This window comes from Pseudophryne corroboree, chromosome 6, assembly GCF_028390025.1.
Source record: "Pseudophryne corroboree isolate aPseCor3 chromosome 6, aPseCor3.hap2, whole genome shotgun sequence".
Classification (NCBI taxonomy): Eukaryota; Metazoa; Chordata; class Amphibia; order Anura; family Myobatrachidae; genus Pseudophryne; species Pseudophryne corroboree.
In genome coordinates this window covers 344,355,369-344,372,716 of record NC_086449.1, presented here as the reverse complement: position 1 = coordinate 344,372,716, position 17,348 = coordinate 344,355,369, and positions in this window count along the sequence as shown.

Here is a 17,348-nt window from a genome sequence, read left to right as displayed (position 1 = left end):
CATATTACATCACAATTATTTTGTTTTTGATGCACGTTATTATTTACAGACACGGGGCACGGCGATGGGAACCAGGTTCGCCCCGAGTTTCGCGAACCTATACATGGGGGAGTTTGAACACCAACATGTGTGGGGGAGTGAGCTTGGGGCGGGCCTGGTTCTCTATTGCCGATTTATAGATGATCTATTTTTCATTTGGGATTCAAATCTAGCACCTCTAATTCCATTTTTAGATAGTTTAAATCACAACCATTATGGTCTCACGTTCACTAGTAATTATAACTGTGAAGGTATCACTTATTTGGATATAGCGCTCTCTGTTATCGATAATAAATTAGTTACAGAAACCTATGTCAAGGAAGTGGATCAGCACAAATTTTTAGATTATCGTAGTAATCATCTGAGGAAATGGTGTGATAATATTCCTAAGGGACAATTTATTCGCATGAAAAGGAATTGTTCGTCTAAAAGTGGGTTTGAGCGACAAGCTTGCAGGCTATACAATTCATTTATTGAACAGGGATATCCAGAAGACATAGTGGTTAAGGCATATAAGGAGGTACAGGGAATAGAAAGCGAGACCTTACTTGCTGGACGTAAAAGTGAATATAAGGCGGATAAAGGGTTAAAGGACAGGACAATGAATTTCATTACCCAATATAATTCCTATGCATCAGATATCAAAAATATAATAAGAAGGAATAGTCCATTATTAAAGTTAGATCAACATGTAGGGGAGTGTATTACATTAGAGGGGGGTGTTACGTTCCGTAGAGCAGATAACTTAAAGAGCAAACTAGCACCTAGTCACTTTAAGAGAAAAATCACTCATTTTAAAAACGAGACTAAAGGGGGGAATTGGTTGCCCACTAAATTACCTGTTGGATTCCACAGATGTGGGAAAGAGAGATGTGAGACTTGTAAATATATGGACAAAAAGTCAGTTGATATAATATCTTTTGTTACAAAGGAGAGGTATGATATAAAGGATTTTCTTAATTGCAGTTCTAGTTATGTTATATATGTGTTGACCTGTGGTTGCGGAAAACAGTATGTAGGACGCACCACAAGGTCATTACATATAAGGTTTATGGAACATAAACGTAATATTAATAACAAGGTTAAATCACATTGTTTATCAAACCATATATCCAGTTGTCCTTATGGTACATGTGATAAAATTAAAATTAAAGGTATCGAACAGATTAGTGGTACACAGAGAGGTGGTGATCGCTTTAATAGGTTATGTAGGCGTCAAGCCTTCTGGATTTTTAGATTATGCACGTTGAAACCACAGGGATTGAATGACACAGTCGAATTGAATAATATATGATAGTAGGTAAATATTAAGTTTCGTATTAATTATTATATTCAATTATTTTTGAGGTATCTGAGTTGTATGTGTATATGTTTTGGTTGCATAAATTCAGGTGGATATGCATGTGCATTGTTAATAGATTATTAAATTAACAGGTTAATAATTCAATGGATATCAGCGGTATAGAAAAAAGTTCGGGGATGGATATAATATATGTTTAGTTTTTAAATAATTATATTGGATTTCAACAAATACATGAATACTATTTTGATTAAGGATGAAAGGTACAACTAAAAGTTGGATATGTATATGCTTCAGTAACACAATCAGGAAGCATCCCTATAATGATAGAAAGTGGAACGCATGAATGGAACGCATACAGCGCGCTTATGTAAGTGGGACTAATCATCTGATAACGATTAAGATTGAAGAGATGACCCGCAAGAGTGGAACGCACGTTGTGCACATGCGCGTATTACGGAACCAGGAAGCAGCAACATCACCGGTTTCCATATAAATAGCGGTCTCATAGAAATGTACCGTCATTCATTCATTATTCTTTGGAAGAAGCCGCCGATCTGCACACAGGCGGAGAAACGCGTAAGACAGGCATGTCCAAACTGCGGCACTCCAGCTGTTGTGAAACTACATATCCCAGCATGCCCTGACACAGTTTTGCTGTCAGAGAATGGTAAAGCTGTGTCAGGGCATGCTGGGATGTGTAGTTTCTCAACAGCTGGAGGGCCGCAGTTTGGACATGCCTGGCGTAAGAGGAGTGCTAATCATGGCGGTGATTTGTTGTATCCAACACTTATACGTGAGGACCGGAGTGGTAAGTATTAAGAGTGAGACGTCACTCCACAAATTGGTTTCCTGGTCTGAAGACACGTTGTGTTGGTTTTAATTATTAGCGTGGCCACGCTGGACTGTGGAGTTTAAATATTCTCTGGAAAGAGATCTCTCAGAAACCATCATTAATCATCTTTTCCACTAACCATCTGCTTGCATGCTTTGAATTTTTACCATCTTCTAAGCTTATTTTCCTCATCGGGCAAACGCTATGAACTAACAGTTGAATATTGCTATATGACATTAATTGAGCTTTTTTAACATCTTTGAGCCCGTTTCCATCTGGCAAATGTCACGAACTGGCAGATAATCATTGCTCTATGATTATGTAGGAGCTTCTAACATTTCTAAGCTTTTTTCTGACTTCATTTGGCAAATATAAATGTGAGGAACTGTGTTGACTAATACTGCAGTAATTAAGTTGATTAATTGAGAAGTGGCCACGGGGTTAAATATAATTTTAAAGATATTTTTTTAATACACTAGCCGTGTGATTAATGTTATATGTGTAATGTCTATTAAATGTTTTATGTTTTAAGTGTATACTGATCTGGACAGCGCTTCATTTATTTTTTTGTTGTTTCTGCATTTTTGGGAGGTAACAGTGACCTCTTAGGTGAAGCAGCAATCCTTGATCAGGTTAATTGTTTTTAACATCCCAGAACTTTTAATTATCTGCGCCCAGGTGTTTTTCTTGTTTCTTTGTATTAATTGTATGCAACTGGCATTATACATGTTCTTGGCAAAATTAAGGCCATGGCTTATTATTTGCTTCCCAAAAACTAAAACCAAGGCAAAACCAAAAATGGTGTCTGTCAATTATTTCTAGAATAAATAGAGTACAGTTGTTTAAGTAGATAATATGCATGGTGACATTCACGCAACATAGCTTACACATGCAGCAGTGGTTAAGTATTGATATAGGGGGTCATTCCGAGTTGTTCGCTCGCAAGCTGCTTTTAGCAGCATTGCACACGCTAAGCCGCCGCCTACTGGGAGTGAATCTTAGCTTCTTAAAATTGCAAACGAAAGATTCGCATTATTGCGAAAATACATCTCTGTGCAGTTTCTGAGTAGCTCGAGACTTACTCGGCATCTGCGATCAGTTCAGTGCTTGTCGTTCCTGGTTTGACGTCACAAACACACCCAGCGTTCGCCCAGACACTCCTCCGTTTCTCCAGCCACTCCCGCGTTTTTCCCAGAAACGGTAGCGTTTTTTCCCACACTCCCATAAAACGGCCAGTTTCCGCCCAGAAACACCCACTTCCTGTCAATCACATTACGATCACCAGAACGAAGAAAAAACCGTGAGTAAAATTCCTAACTGCATAGCAAATTTACTTGGCGCAGTCGCAGTGCGGACATTGCGCATGCGCACTATGCGGAAAATCGCTGCGATGCGAAAAAATTTACAGAGCGAACAACTCGGAATGACCACCATAGAGAAGAGTGTCCTTAATAACAGTTAAATCAATTTTAAACAATTTCCTTAGGGAGATGTGAAAGCATGGTCAAACATACACAAATCAAGCACAAATCCACATATAATAGTGCTATTACAATGTTTTCACCAAATGTGCTTGCAATTTTAAGCACTATAAAGGAATACTACACGCAGACAAAAGTGTTATTTTGTTTAAAACCTTACAAAAACACAAGAAAACATACAGGGATATTATAACACTTACCATAACAATTGGCCAGTAGTGAGAGATGTGAAACACGCCAGCCAAAAGCAGTTCTGTTTAAAATGTCTTCGTTTCTACAAATCATGGCCTTTTGGGGCCGAGTTGATGGTTCTTTCGACCGCATTCATAAATACGAATCCTTGGTAAATTACCGTGTTCTATAAAATAACTGCCGCATTTGACCGATGGTCTGTTCATACGTATTTGTGTAGACAGCCATGAAAAAAACCCACGAATGCCCCAAATACTGCCGAGTTTAATGTTTAGTAAATTACCGAGATGCCACTTAGAAAAGAAAAACAAACTGAAATGGATTTGAAAGAAATCGGGACCTTAGTAAATATACCCCTTTCCGTGTACTTCAGCCGCAACAAGCTATCATCCATTATACAAACTTCTTCAGTCACGTCAGTAATCATCCAGCTAACGAACTCTTTCTGTAACTTTTGTTCTTGGTCATTCCTCATTTAAGTTTTCTAGATTTTGCATCTTTTTTTTAGATTTGCTCTCACATGTTTCTACTTTAATAAAAGCTTATGAGAAGAAATTACATTCGTCCTCCTTGCAGAAGCATCTACTTCTTCCACTAGCACTCACTGAATGGATTCACAAACTCTGCAGTTTGTGATACTCTCCCCTTCAATCTATCCTCAATATTGCTGCCCGGCTCATCTTCCTCACCAAACGTACTATGTCCACCTCCCCTGTTTTATAAGCCCTTCACTGGCTCCCATTGCCCTTCAGAATCCAATTCAAACTTCTCAGACGCACAAAGCTCTCACCAACTCCTCTCCCATTTACATCTCTGACCTTATCTCCCTATACTCTCCCACCCATCCTTTTCACTCTGCTAATGCACGCCGACTCTCCTGTCTTCTGATTACCTCCTCCCACTCCTACTATAGGAGTACCTCCAAGATTTTTCGTGTGCTGCTCCCTTTGTCTGGAATTCTCTACCTCTTCCTCTCAGACTCTCCACCTCTCTACAAATTTTCAAATGGGTTCTCAAGACCCCTTCTTCACCAAACTCAGCAATCTCTGTCCCACGCTCACTGTCTACCCCATCTGTGTCACCCCTGTCTATCTGCCCCTTACCTTTAGAATGTAAGCTCTCCTAAGCAGGGCCCTCTTCCCTCATGTGCTTTTTCATCTCTTAAGGTGCATACACACTGCTGGCAGGTAAATAGCACAGTGCATACACACTGAGCGATTTTCACTGTGCCCAGCGATGTTCACGGGGCTGAAGCATTTTCCACACTAGGAGACTGTGGAAAGTGGTTCACTCGGATGTTAAAACAGGCCGATGGACGGCGGTGGCCAGCGATGATACGGGAGCATGTCAGTGACCGGACTCTTACCCCCGGCCAGGGGTCCCGGGTTTTGCCGTTCTGACGGGTGGCAGGGTTGCGGCGCTGGGATGCTGTTGCGACGTGGGCCTCTGGTGCATCCGTCCCGCGCCTGGGGGCCGGCGGCCGGGGACCTGAGGCGCTGTGGTAGGGAGCTGCTGTGGCAGAGGGCTCTGGCAGGGAGTGCGGCTTCTGGGAGGCAGGGAGTTCAGTCTGTATACTGACTCCCTGTATATGTGTGTGTGTGTCCTCTCTGCTGGGGGCCACCATATTGGAGACCAACTAAGCCAATTGAGTCCCATTCTGTGTTCAGCCAATCCAGGGCTGGCTTCCCTTACAAAAGGGGGCTAGCCCAGAGTAAGAGTGCCAGTGCTTCAAGTTGCTTACTTGTGTAAGGTGTGCTCCCAGGTTGCTTCAGGTTATTCCAGGTGCCCTGGTTTCGGTTACTATCTTTCGATGCAGCAGTCCTGTTGCCTCCAGCCCGCCTCCTCTCATAGAGTGTCCACCGGGACTCCAAGCCGTGGAGGAATCCCGGCCGCTTCGGGACCTCCACAGTCTTCATTCTTTAAGGCAGAGTTCTTCAGCCACGTCTTTCAAGCCACAGTTCATAATTCCGCAGTTCATTCACTTCAGCCACGTCTTTCAAGCCACAGTGCATAATCCCGCAGTTCATTCTCTTCAGCCTCATCTTTCAAGCCACAGTTTATTCTCTTCAACCTCGTCTTTCAAACTGCAGTCACAAGCCCACAGTTCTTTTCCTCAATCTCGTTTCTTCAACTACAACTCATTGACTCCTAGCTCAGACTACGTCTGCCGTTGGCCTTTGTCTAATGAGAAGGAACTATATCCAGCCCCCTCATCTCCTTCATCCACAGGCACTTGCTTCCAAGTCTCAGTCACCGGATCATCAATTCCAGCCGAGCGTGACAGTAAGCACTGGCCCCATGGATCCGACGAGTGATCAGGCTTCAGGAGGCGATGCCACGGCGGATATTTTGTCACGCTTGAGTAAGCAGGAGGCTACCCAATCCGAAATTGTGCAGTTCATGCAGAGTATGTCCGATTGCCTGGATTCTCTCCATGCAGCCATGGTGGTAGCTAAAGTTTCTACGGCCACTCCTGTATTAGCGCCTACAGCTCCAATTTCTACTGTACCAGTTTCTTTTCCTCGATTGCATTTGCCATCACACAGCAAATTTGATGGGAATCCGAAACAATGCAGCGAATTTCTCAACCAGTGCGAAATCCAGTTCGAGTTGCAATCTGCCAATTTCCCATCGGCATGGACCAAGATAGCCTACATAATTTCCCTTCTCACAGGGCAAGCCTTGGAATGGGCTTCACCATTGTGGGAGAGAGCAGATCCCATCCTCTCAAATTATCCAGAATTCGTGTCCACTTTTTGTAAAATCTTTGATGAGCCAGGTAGGACCACAGCCGCTTCACTGGAGATCCTGCACCTGCGTCAGGGCACTTGTGCCGTCAGCCTGTATGTGATCCAGTTCCGCACTCTCTCCTCAGAACTAAACTGGAATGAAGAAGCCCAAATTGCAGCTTTCTGGAATGGTCTCTCCGATAAGATCAAGGATTACCTGGCGACTCAGGATGTACCCGACAAATTGGATAAACTAATCTCACTCTGCAATAGATTAGATCTAAAATACAGAGAACGTTGCCTGAAGAAAGCAAGGTTGGATCGTCCCAAGCCTCGAGTCAACCCCCCTCCCCGGCCGCCATCTATGACAACAGGGGAACCTATGCGGATCAATCGTTCTCGTCTCACCAGCGAGGAACGTCTGAGACGGCGACAAGGAAACTTGTGTATGTATTGTGGCACATCTGATCATTTCGTGAAATCCTGCAGTCAACGTCTGGGAAACGCCCGCTCCTAACTTATGCCAGAGAGGTTAAGTTAGGAGAGTCCCCAGAATTACTTACCAAGAAAGAGTCTGTTTTGTTAACTCATTTGGAGCTTCCTTCCTCCGTCCTTCTCATTCCTGCACTACTCGATTCCGGAGCAGCTGAAAGCTTCATTACATCAGCTCTGGTTAAACGATCTGGAATACAAATGGTCCATTTGGATCAAATTATTTCTGTTACTGCGGTGGATGGTAGTTATTATTCCTGAAGGGATTATTTCTTCCCGTACTATACCCCTTAAAATGAGGGTCGAAGCTCTTCATTCGGAAAACATCTCTTTCCTTTAAACTCAGATACCGGTCAGGTTCACTTAACAGGCGAGCCAATGCCCTCTCTAGTTCTCTAAGTTCAGAAGAATCTATTAATCATTCAGGAGGACAGTTCATCCTGGATCCCACCTCTTTCTCAGCAACCCGTACCAGAATACCGATGCCAGCATCTTGATAGTGTAATCCCTACAGGGGGAGGTAAGATTGGATTCCGGCATTGGCATTCTGGAAGCTGCTGGGATTCTGGCTGGGAAGGAGAGGGCGCGGGACACAAAGGTATGGAGAAATGCTCCAATTCTGCATACTAAAAATACAATCAATGAACAGGTACAAAATGAAGAAACCAATCTGCGCTTAGAATATATTGAACTAGAAAAACAGTCCAGTGCAAGGTAAACAAGTTAACCATAACTATAGTAAAAAAATTATACAGAGACATTTATAAGCAGAAAAGGAAGCTCAGCTTTATTTAAATTTCAACTATTTAGATATTAAGTTACTAAATAAATGAGCAGAGGTATGATGGTGCAGAAAGAATGGCCCCATTAAGCAATATCACCATCTGTATACATACTACATCCTTCTAGATGGGAGGTCCGTTGCCAACCCATCATCATATACAAGACAGGGCCGTCTTTTCGTATGGGCCCATGGGCGCTTCCAGATTTTATTGTTAGTATAATGAGTAATGTTTTGGTATGTATACCTGCTGTATCACCTATAACCTGTGCCCTCCGTTATGCCTACAGGCTTGCTGTACGTGAGTGCATTGAAAGACCATGGGTGGAATGCATCATGGCCGGCTATTGGAACGCATACAGACGTTCCTATGGTAACGGCAGAGCGACATCCGGAAGTGCGTCAGCGGATGCGTCTCCGGCCGGTGGCCCTGGGGAGCGGAATGGCGGCATGGGGAGGAGATCACCACGGGCTGTGGGGTATAAGGGGGTAAGTTTAATCTATGTTTTGTGTTTGTACTGTAGTGGTGTGGTCCTGAGGACGGGGTGCTGACCCCGAAAGTACTCGAACTGACCTTTCAATACACGTTTGCTACTTTGCCATTATTGATGACTCCAGAGTGCCTTCTTTCTTGGATTTGTGTTTAGCCTGATGTGGCACCGGAGCAAGCTGCATATTTAGTGGAGTGCCGGCAGTATATGGTTGTATATATATATATATATATATATACACATATACATATACACACACATATTCCTGCTATTACAATTTGTTAGGAAATATATATATATATATATACATATATCTCTAAGAGTTTAGACTATGAATGTTATTACCTCAGATAGCTAAATGTCTGCTATGTAATTTGTCAGCCATTGCTAATCGAGTTCCTTCCAGTTAAACAAGTTTCCTGGATATTGTCTTCTTGTTTGTTCTGTCTACAAGTAAGACAATGTCAGTCCACTATTTACTGTTTTTGACAGATACTGGACAACTCTAGAACAATAAGGGCAACCAAAGGTATTTGCCTTCTTCATAGGGTTTCAAAGCTTTGCGTAAACAAGTCAGTCTGGTACATTGTGCTTGAGTTTCTAGGAGGATAATTTATGTGTGACCAGTAACTGGCTTTTAGAAGGATGTACAGCGTGTGATTTATGCATTATATGGGTAAAATATTGAATATGGTTTTTGATGGCTTTTCTGTGCGAATGCGTATGCTACTGTATTTACCCATACCACGTGCTAACACGCAAGACCGCGTGAGCGGTTATACGTAGCTTGCCTGTATGTGTACGCACGGCAGAACAAGCACGCGCACGGAGGCCATCTGTGTGGTGTTTGCACGTGATGTGTGTACCGTAATATTTTCCGACTTCGACAGTCCACCCTTTGGCAGTCATCAATAACTGCCACTCTTAACTAGTAAACTAAAAATATTACCTATACAATATATACAAAGCATAGATGATCGGGGGAGAGTTGTAGGTGGGAAATGTATAGCCTAGTGGGATAGTAAAAGCATGTATGTATGACTCAATGTCTGAGGGGCATGTATCATCGTGCCGTATATGTTCTAAGTAAGCTTTGAGGTATTGCGAAGTATACATTAAATCCTTCTTATTCCATATTAAGGGTCTGTACTTGGGCAAACAAACACTACCAAGGGCTTTTGACCCATGCCTCTTCGGCTTCTAATACCAACAAATGGGGAGCACATTTAGTTGATGATACATGGAGGGGGAAATTATGTGAATGCTACTATATGTGGATAACACCTGTCGACTATGTGTGCCATTAACTGAGGGTTGCAGAGATGAAGATAAGACACATATATAAAAATACATTCACATAAACATTGGGTAGGGTTGGCGTCTTTTCTGGTTGGATGTTTCTGGGTAAAGGGGGAGACAGAGAAAAATGATGAAAGAAACAGGCCATGAAATTCATTTGCAATCCTTATCATAACACTGTTTCTATTGATGGGTCATAAACCAAATCTGCTGCTGTGACAACGCCCTCGCTCCTTAGACTCATCAAATTTGTGCCGTGCTTGCGCCGCATTAGAATTCGAACACACTTAAATATCAAGCCAATAATTATGACGACACCCAGGATACAAAGGAGAAACTTTCCCACACTCATAATAACATTCTGTGCCCACTCTCCTAACCCTGCCTGTGCTGGATCAATTCTTTCTTGTAAGCTTGTAACTCCCTTCCTGTATACCTGAAGGTGTCATCATACTTCTCAGTGATATTATCTATCAAGTTCGCTAGTGCATGGATGTACCTATAATTTATAGTTCCTCTGGCAGTACAGGTGATATCTAATGCGAGAAGGAACTGAATCCCGGTGGATTCATGGATCAAATCAGAGGCTGCGTGCTCTGCCCTATCTATAAGGTGTCTCTTGATGATGTGTTCATAGTGGGTATGAGTATAAGGAGTCTGAGCGCTGCAGTGAACGTCTTTCATTTTATCATGGGTTATGGTCATGACCTCTGGTAGTACTCTCAGGGCCGTCTTTTCGTATGGGCTCAATGGGCTCTTGCCCAAGGGCCCCAGGAGTAAAATGGCCCTAGGCTGATAGCTGAGGGTCCACTCTTTCCAGGGGTACCAGATTTTTTAAAATCGGCCCTGGGGAACTGGAGATATCTAACTTCAAAGCAGTGGTCCCCATCCAAGCCTGTTAATTGCTCTTCCCAGCCAGATATCTCGAGTTCTGTCTAACTTAGAGTTTTTCCAAGGGTATACTCCAAAAGCTGAGACTCTCCCCTTTCAGTGGACACTGGCAGCTTGTCTCTACTATGCCCAGAACCAGAGATATCAGCCTTCAAGCAGCTGGTCCCTGCTACAGCTCCACACGCATAATATGCAGTTTTATATTTTCGTTGGTGGATTGCTCTGGCTCCTGAACTCTGATCCCCAAGTCCCCAGTACCTCCTGAAAGGTGGGACTATCTGAAATCTATTTCCAGGAACTGGAGATATCTGCAGTAAAGCAAGCTGCCCTGACCCCTGGAAAATTATGAATATTAAGCCCACTCCACTATCCTCCCCTCCCCTGTGTATTAAACACCCCCTACCGCCCTGGAAGTCATGTACCAGTGCCCCTTCATTCTACAGTTTAGTGTTCTCCTTCCCTCCCCATCTGTGCAGTAAAGGAGTAATTAGCAGAAATTACTGCTCCAGGTCCTACATGCTGAGCGAAAGATAGAACCCCCCTACCCCCCGCAGGACATCAAAGCTACTGCTGATAGCACCTCCGACCCCTATCGCTGATGGGTGGGTAGAGGCCCCAGTGCATTGCTGTGCTCAGTGGCCTACACTGCTGTTAAGACGGCTCTGATACAAGGTATCCACCTCCCACACTAATGACACAACGATGTCCATCGTTGGACCAGAGGGGTAGAATCGGTCTAACCCATATACTGGAGGGGAGAGCAGCTGAAGATCTAAAATCAGATAGAGACTGTCCTTTTACCAAATTTCAATTATTTATCTCTTCAAATGAGATCTTATTTTTACACTACAGAAACTAAAGTAGTATGGGGGTCATTCCGAGTTGATCGCTCGCTAGCTAGTTTTAGCAGCCATGCAAACGCTATGCCGCCGCCCACTGGGGAGTGTATTTTAGCTTAGCAGAAGTGCGAACGCATGTGCAGCCGAGCTCTGCAAAAACAGTTTGTTCAGTTTCTGAGTAGCTCTGAACCTGCTCAGCGCTTGAGATCACTGCAGCCTATTCGTGTCCGGATTTGACGTCATACACCCGCCTAGCGAACGCCCAGCCACGCCTGCGTTTTTTCAGACACGCCTGCATTTTTGCAACCACTCCCTGAAGACGGTCAGTTGACACCCAGAAACGCCCCCTTCCTGTCAATAATTCTTGCAGCCGTCAGTGCGACTGAAAACTTCGCTAGAACCTGTGCACAACCACAACGGCCTTTGCACCCGTACGTCGTGCGTGCGCATAGTTGGCATACACATGCGCAGAAATGCCGATTTTTAGCCTGATAGCTGCGCTGCGAACAACTGCAGCTAGCGATCAACTCGGAATGACCCCCTTTGTACATATCAAATAACACACACTCTTTGATAATTAGCTCTGCAATACATATTCCTAAGCAATTTCACTGCTAGTGTATGTCTGATATTTAACCATGATTAGATAGTTGAGGGTTAACAGAAATGTTTGTGTTAGATGAATCACTATAACAATAAACCAGAATCAGTGACACCAGTGACACTAGACCAGGGTAGATGTATTCCCTTCTCTACTGACTGTTTGCTCAGCCAGAGCCTTGTACAATATTTAATTAATGTCTGCAATAAAGGACCTTTCTAAATTAGTTTACTTAGAAGAGCTGAGAGATGACACGCAGCTCTGCAGTGTTAGTCACTGTCATTCTGTTGCATGTGTTTCAAATTTAAAGTGACACTACATCATTGTAATAATCCCTCCAATATATCCTGCTGTAGTATTTTTGACTTGTCATTTGCCAGGGCGTTAGCTAATGTGTTCATCAACCTGTGAATCTTTTGGAGCTCCGCCTCCCCTTTTTGTAGACCCCCCAATCTGTCTCCCTGTCTCTCTCACTAGGTTGCCTACTTCGGGGGTTGCAGGGGGAGCTCAAAGCACTAACAGGTTTCTTCCCTTAGATTCCCATCTCTGGCACCAAACATCAATTTACCCCATCTGTTCCTCTCATTTCTGTCCCTCCTTGCCCCCCTTCTCCTTTTCTCTATCATCTCTGTCCCTTTCCCCATCTATCTTTCATCTGTGTCTCCTACGCTCCCATTTTTCTCATACATCTGTCATCCTTCTCCCCCTATCCCTCTCCTATCTGTCCCCTTTACCTCATTATCTCTTTTGGGCCCCGAGTGGGGGGTTGCTAGTTTCATAAACTGAAAGGACTTGGAGAATCCTCTTGTGCATGATGCACCGATGGGGTTAAGAATTGTGGCTGTGTCTAGCAGGCAGCTGCCAGTGAGAGTTGTGAGGGGGTGCAGCTTTAGAATGTGGTGTAACAACAATGTGGCATGAAAATCAGGCTCTCTGCAATGTTCTAATATGCCTTCGCCAGAAGTGTAATGTTCCTGGTAAAGGCTACATGGGTCTATTTACTAAAGCCCTGTACACATGGGTAGATGGACCCAGAGATGTGTGCTGAGCGATCTAGGACGAATGCTCAGCACACATCTCTCCCCCGCTCACCCAGCGGTGAAATGAGCGATGTGCTATATTAAGCCTGCATGCAGGCCAATCAAGCACTGACAATAATTATGCGCTGGGCCGTGCATCGCTATCGCTGTATGGCATACATACACAGAGAGATCCGTGCTTAACTTCTAAACAATCTAGTTAGATTGCTTAGAATTTAAGCATGGATCTCTCCGTGTGTACCCCCCTTAAGTCTTGGACAGAGATTTAGGGGTCTATTTACTAAGCCGTGGACAGAGATAAAGTACCAGCCAACCAGCTCCTAACTGCCATTTTTCAAACACAGCCTGTAATATGGCAGTTAGGAGCTGACTGGCTTGTAGTTCGGCTGGAGTCTCGGAGCACCGGACGTCTCGCACTCTATTACATCCGTCCCTATGTGTCTTCTAAAGGGCCCTACACACTTGGCGATATTGAAGGATGATATGAATGATATCGGGCAAAAATGAACGATATATTGTTCAGTGTAGATGCATCAACGATGAACAATGTGAGTCCCCGTAGTCGTTCGTCGTTGGTCTATCATCATTTATCCCTGTAAGCCAATTTGGATGAGATCGATGCAATGTAATATCATTTTGTTCAAATTGGCCTTACAAATCATCCAGTGTTTATGCTAAAAATCGTTGAGAAAAGAAAACGGGCAACGATAATATTGTTGTTCGTCAAAATCGGCCAAATCGCCTAGTGTGTAGGGCCCTTTACAAATAACCAGAGTGATTAATAAATGTATCATCACATGTTTAAATGGAATTAACATGCAAGTTCCTATTTTGGGGGTAATATGAGTTAATTTGTGTCCTATGTAACTATTATTAAGAATTTGATTGACTGTAAAGTAACTATTCATATACTGTAAATAGGATTCTAAATGCAACTTTGTAAAATGGGTTCTGTGGTCTTGGAATCTGCTGTTTGTGTTTCCACTTGGAGAGCTCTCTAAAGTAATATATTAGCCAACACTTGGTTTTTTGTCCTATATGTTATCATGTAACGATAAGATAGCACCACTATGTTTATAGTAACTAAGGTTTCTGCCTGCTGTAAACTATTTTCTATCTGATATAATACCTGTGGCAAGAAAAACGTGGCTTTGAATACACGTGCATTCTCAGAAAGTTCAGGTGGTGCCAGGAGTGGGACCTGTTAGTTCAAGTAAATGGTATAGTGACTGAAAGTTACATCAGTTTAATGTTTGTTAATCATATCAGACTGAAATGTTCTTCTGGTGCTAGTACATTGTTAGTACTTGCTGACCGCTGCCTCCCCCCTTCAACAAGTAGAAATTGCGATCGCAGCGCAATTTCTCCTTGATAGCAGAAATTAAGGTTGCCCCCTGCCGAACACAGCTTAGCTGCACCCGCAGGAGGCCCACCACCATGTTTCCGATCACGGCAGCTGCGTGTAATATCACCCAGCTGCCACGATTAAGCCCCCATCATGCCCACCGTTTCCCCATCGCCACCCCCGCTATGCTCCATCGTCGCCCTGGAAACGGATCATTGCCCCCCACTCCTGTCAATCAGGCAGAGGCAATCACATTTTTTGCGCACCCCCCCACAGAAAATGCGGGAGCAAGCGCAGGATGGGCGCAGCGTATGCGCCTGCTTTTTTTTTTTTTTTTAATTGAGGTTGGATCGCCCAGCTCATGCATAGACTTGACAGTGTCCTATAACAATTACAGATATAACAACACTTTTGTTTACAGTATTTTGCAGCATATATTCTCTGAATTAAGAGCCGACAGAGCTGCTCGGTGCATGATAAAGCTATCTGATAATCTAAATAAATGTAAAAATGGATTTGTGAGTCTCTGCTTTCAGTGAAAATAAGGAAGAACTATTCAGATCTACAGTTGCACCATAATATAAAACTGTACCCCACTTCTGTTACCAGGTTACCCTGTTACTGCTATTTTCCTTATCAAGAGTTATTCCCCCCTAAGGCTGTCCACAGATGGGGAAACCATCTATGGCTGAATATCTCAATAAACAACCAGAGGTATATTTACTAAGGTGCAGCTATAATACAGTTACCTACTTATGCGTCTCAACTTTATCTCTTGTTAAGGCTTAATACATTTGGGCGGAAGTCTGCTCCCCTCTGCTCTGTTTACCAAGGGAGAACTAGAGAGAGAGAGAGTAGTGAATGCAGTCACAATGGGGGTAATTCAGATCTGATCGCTGGGCTGCTAACTTTGCTGTCCTGCGTTCAGATAGTCATCGCCTCCAGGGGGAGTGTATATTTGCCGTGCAATTGTGCGATCGCATGTGTACGCCAAGCTGCAGAAATTCACTTTGTGCAGTCTGTGCGCAATCCAGGACTTACTCCTCCAGTGCGATGAGAAGAGGCTGATCTGGGACGGAGTTGACGTCAGACACCCTCCTTGAAAATGCTTGGGTACGCCTGCGTTTTTCTGGACACTCCCTGTAAATGCTCAGTTGCCACCCACGAATGGCCTCTTCCTGTCAATCACCTTGTGAATGCCCGCGCAAACAGATTTTTCGCACCATCCCGTCGCTGACCGGTAATGCCAGTTATTAATGTCCGACGCACATGTGCATTGTGGTGCATGCGCAGTTAGGACCTGATCGCCCGCTGTGCGAAAACGCACAGCAGCGATCAGATCTGAATGACCCCCAATGTTTTTCAAGGGGAGAGAATGATTACAGACACACCCTTTCTAGATTGTGTGAGCGCCAAAATATATTAATAAAAATATACTAATAAATTAGTATATTCTTTCCGGGCGCTTTAACAGGGCTGTTTTCCTAGAGCAGCTGTTTGATTAAGGTGATAGTCAGTCACCACATGAAGCAAAACAAAACAATATATAAACAGCGCTACCAGGTGCTAATATTCATATAAATATGTAAATTTTATTAAAAGATATTCAATACCATAAACACATATAATTAAGATCAAAAAATTCAGATGAGTAAAACAAGCCTCATATGCCAGTAGTATGACCAAATAGACTTTCCATGGACTCTTTATAAAGGCCAAGTGATGATTGAAAATGTTCCAATGCTTTATGATAATTACCAGATCCCAAGTGGAAGAAGGCAGGGTATTCCATCTAGCGCGGTGATGATGATTCTGTCCTGCGCAAATGTGAATGGTGGTTCTCCCTTTTTGTTAAATGTCCACATATATGGATCGGTCTCCTGATGGATGAATGTTAGATGGGTCAGAGCTCTAAAGACCACTGTGGGTCATCCCAAACATCTGTATCCAAATTTAGGAAAAGCAATGGGTAATCAGTTCCATGAACTCACTGGCCTTAGCGACGTCCTGGTCATAGGCTGGCAACTAACGCGTTTCACTGTCTGTTTGGCAGCTTTGGATCCATTACTGTGTTTGCAGCACTTGTCATTTTAATGAGCACAGACCGTTTGTTTAAAATTTGCAACAGCACGGCTATATTTATAATCCTTGAGAGTCATGCTGAATATCGACATGCACAATGTTGCCTTAAACATTGCCTGTCACCCACTTCCACAACCTGTAAATGTTTTCTTTGGTTCTGTCCTGAATTCATCTTACACCTTCTCCCTAGGTAAACTCATCAGGCCCTTTGGTCTCTAATACCACTTTTAAGCTAACAACACTTAAATTTAAAAAACGATTCATGCGATACTGCTAGGGGAAATATGTTTTTAAACACACTTAATGATAACTACTTAGTCCAACTAATTGAGGAACCAACTAGGTACAATGCAATCTTAGACCTGGTATTAACAAACAATGGGGATTTGGTATCAGGTATTATAGTAGGGGAACCCATAGGAAACAGCGACCACAATATGGTCACATTCAATATCAGTTTCCATAAACAGCCCTATACTGGCTCAACTAGGACTCTAAACTTTAGCAAAGCAAATTTTGAAAAGATGAGGGTATTTTTCAGGGATATTGAATGGGAAGGTTTGTTTTTAGGAAAAAATACTACGGAGAAATGGGAGGTACTAAAATTCCTGCTAGCTAAAAATACACTCAAATTTATTCCTATGAGTAGCAAAAAAGGAATAAAAATCATAAACCGATGTGGCTTAACAAAAAGATTAAGGAACTTATGGGCAAGAAAAGGCGAGCATTTAAAAAATACAAATCTGACGGGGAAGCTGAGTCATTTCAGCACTATAAGGAATGTAACAAAATTTGCAAAAAGGAAATAAGAGCGGCTAAAGTAGAAACTGAAAAACTAGTAGCAAAGGAAAGCAAAGCGAATCCCAAAAAATTCTTTAAATATATTAATAGCAAGAGATTAAAGAAGGAGA